General features: G+C 39.7%; 1 protein-coding gene across 1 annotated transcript in view; it reads left to right on the top strand.

Annotated features, from left to right (window-relative positions):
* Positions 1–1,784: 1,784 nt before the first annotated feature.
* Positions 1,785–3,518, top strand: part of LOC121864509 (neural cell adhesion molecule 1-A-like) — a gene marked incomplete in the record, with an annotated part of 26,950 nt that continues 25,216 nt past the window's right edge. The window contains 1 exon segment of the mRNA XM_042363568.1: positions 1,785–1,883.

Genomic DNA, 3,518 nt, shown 5'->3' with positions numbered 1-3,518 from the left:
GGTGTGTGTGGATTGGGGTGTGCTGAAATACTAGTGGTGGTGTGTGTGTGGATTGGGGTGTGTTGCATATCCTGTATTCACCTCTGTATCCTCGTGTTTACAGCATCGACGCGAGGTCCGCCCGCTGGTTCGCTCGGTACACTGGTCGGAGTGAGGGACGCGAGCACACTTTGATGTTAGTTCGAAGCCTCAGGGTCTGGTGATCGACAGCGTGGAGCCAGCACACGAGGGCCACTATCGCTGCCGGGTCGACTTCCGGCCTCCCTACTAGGAACCTAAGGGTGAAGCTGACGGTAGTGGGTGGTATTAGACAGACACAGACAGACAGATGCAGAGATAGACAGACAGACACACAAGCACAGAGACACAGACAGGTCCACACACACACACACACACACACACCTACACACACAGACACAGACAGACACAAAGCAAACAGGTCCAACACACACACACACACACACACACACAAGGTAATCATGTAATTATATCACTAATGAGAGGAAATTTAAGTAGTACTTGGGCTATGATTGGTCACAGGTATTGCTGGAGTAATTAGTCCCTCTCTCACCTGTGGATTATACCCAATCATACGAATTATAGTGGCATACCTCTGGATAATTAACCTGCACAGGTAACCCCAGATAATTAACAGGTAAACCCCAGATAATTAACAGGTAACTACAGATAATTAACAAGTAACCCCAGATAATTAACAGGTAAACCCAGATAATTAAGTAACTACAGAAAATTAACAGGTAACCCCAGATAATTAACAGCTAAACCCCAGATAATTAACAGGTATCCCCAGATAATTAACAGGTAACCCCAGATAATTAACAGGTAACCCTAGATAATTAGAACCCAGATAATTAACAGGTAACCCCCAGATAATTACAGGTAATCCTAGATAATTAACAGGTAACCCCAATAATTAACAGGTAACCTAGATATTAACGGTAACCCCCAGATAATTACAGGTAATCCTAGATAATTAACAGGTAACTAGATAATTAACAGATAAACCCCAGATAATTAACAGGTAATCCCAGATAATTAACAGGTATCCCAGATAATTAACAGCTAAACCCCAGATAATTAACAGGTATCCCCAGATAATTAACAGGTAACCCAGATAATTAACAGGTAACCCTAGATAATTAACAGGTAACTCAAGATAATTACAGATCCAGATAATTAACAGGTATCCTAGATAATTACAGGTAACCCCAGATAATTAACAGGTAACCCTAGATAATTAACAGGTAACCCTAGATAATAACAGGTAATCCTAGATAATTAACAGGTACCCCAGATAATTAACAGGTAACCTAGATAATTAACAGATAAACCCAGATAATTAACAGGTATCCAGATAATTAACAGGTAACCCTAGATAATTAACAGGTAACCCTAGATAATTACAGGTAACCTAGATAATTAACAGGTAACCCCCAGATAATTACAGGTAACCTAGATAATTAACAGGTAACCCCAGATAATTACAGGTAATCCTAGATAATTAACAGGTAACCCCAGATAATTAACAGGTAACCCTAGATAATTATCAGGTAACCTAGATAATTAACAGGTAACCCCCAGATAATTACAGGTAATCCTAATTAACAGGTAACCTAGATAATTACAGGTAATCCCAGATAATTAACAGGTAACCCCAGATAATTACAGGTAATCCTAGATAATTAACAGGTAACCCAGATAATTAACGGAAACCTAGTAATAGGTAACCCCAGATAATTAACACAGGTATCTCTCCCCTCCAGTGCCCCAGGAAGGGTGACCATACAGAGCAGTAGAGGTGTGGAGGTGAGCGGTGTCATTGGCCCTTTCCTGTGGGGGAACCATTATCACTCACCTGTCTCGTCCGGTGGTAAGTGTTCCTCTTGTTCAGTGTTCCTTTTGTTCAGTGTTCCTCTCTGTTCAGTGTTCCTCTGGTTCGGTGTTCCTCTGTTCAGTGTTCCTCTTGTTTAACGTTCCTCTTGTTCAGTGTTCCTCTTGTTCAGTGTTCCTCTTGTTTAGTGTTCCTCTTGTTCAGTGTTCCTCTTGCTCAGTGTTCCTCTTGTTCCTCTTGTTCACCCGTCCGTGTGTGTGTGTTAGGTGCATAGTGGAGAGAACAGTTGGTTGATGATTCAGTAAATTATAAAGTAATGCACCTTTTGGGCTCCCGACCTTTCCACTTGCTCTTGTTAATACGTTCTTAGTCTGTAAGCTTCTGTAATATATTGTAACGATACTGTAAGCTTCTGTAATGTTCCGTAATTTATTGTAGCTTCTATAATAATACTGTAGTGTTGTGTAGTGTACTGTGACCTTCTGTAATGTATTGTAACGATACTATAAGGTTCTGTTATGTTCTATAACGATACAAGCTTCTGTAATATTCTGTAGCTTCTATAATAATACTGTAATTTTCTGTACTGTGAGCTTGTGTAACGATACTGTAAGGTTCTGTAATGTTCTAAATTTAGGCAACAGCAAATCGTGTTCTGTAATGCTGTGATTCTACGATACAGCAACTTGTAGTGTGTTTATAATTCAGGCATTATTATTATTATTATTATTATTATTATTATTATTATTATTATTATTTATTATTATTATTTAGCGAACACGATTACTTCTCTCTCTCTCTCTCTCTCTCTTCTCTCTCTCACACACACACACACACACACACACACACACACACACACACACACACACAAAGACCTTCAGTGTAGGAAATCAAACAAAATATGACGTGACCGGAAGTGCTTAGTGACGCCTGTACCTGATGCCTCCTGTATCTCTCACCTGTGTCTCATCTGTGTCTCTCACCTGCGTCTCTCACCTGTGTCTCTCACCATTGTCTCTCACCTGTGTCTCACCTGTATCTCTCACCTGTGTCATCTGTGTCCCTCATCAAATTTGAAAAGAGATATTGACTATAAAATTTTTATTTTTTAATAAGTTTGAATTGAGTTGTGTACAGTAATAGTACACACACACACACACACACACACACACACACACACACACACACACACACACACACACACACACACACACACACATCAGGGGTTAATTTATTCCGTAATTTCTGTGTTGGGTTGAAGGTGTTAACACAATTATTAACACTGAATGAGAATTTATTGTTAGCTGATACTGGGAAGTAGTGAAGGGGGAGGGTGAGAGGGGGTGGTAGTGAGAGGGGTGGAGAGAGGGGAGGTGGTGAGAGGGTGGGTGAGGTGGGTGAGAGGGGTGGGGGAAGGAAGAGAGGGAGAGATGGGAGAAAAGGAAGATGAGAAAGAAAATACGACTTAAATAATAGCAACACACACACACAATAATATTTATCACCGACACAATATCTGGATCGAGTCATTATTCAAAACATTACTAATTAACTCAGCTATAAATATTTTTGTTCTGTTTTAATATCTCTATGTTTTTTTTTTATTATATTCACTATCTTTTCTATTTTCATTTCGTTAATTTTGTGTTTCATATTATCTCTGCGG

This window comes from Homarus americanus, unplaced genomic scaffold (genome assembly GCF_018991925.1).
Source record: "Homarus americanus isolate GMGI-L3 unplaced genomic scaffold, GMGI_Hamer_2.0 scaffold25860, whole genome shotgun sequence".
Lineage (NCBI taxonomy): Eukaryota > Metazoa > Arthropoda > Malacostraca > Decapoda > Nephropidae > Homarus > Homarus americanus.
Note: the sequence above shows the minus strand (reverse complement) of the source record. Positions and strands in the feature narration are given on the sequence as shown.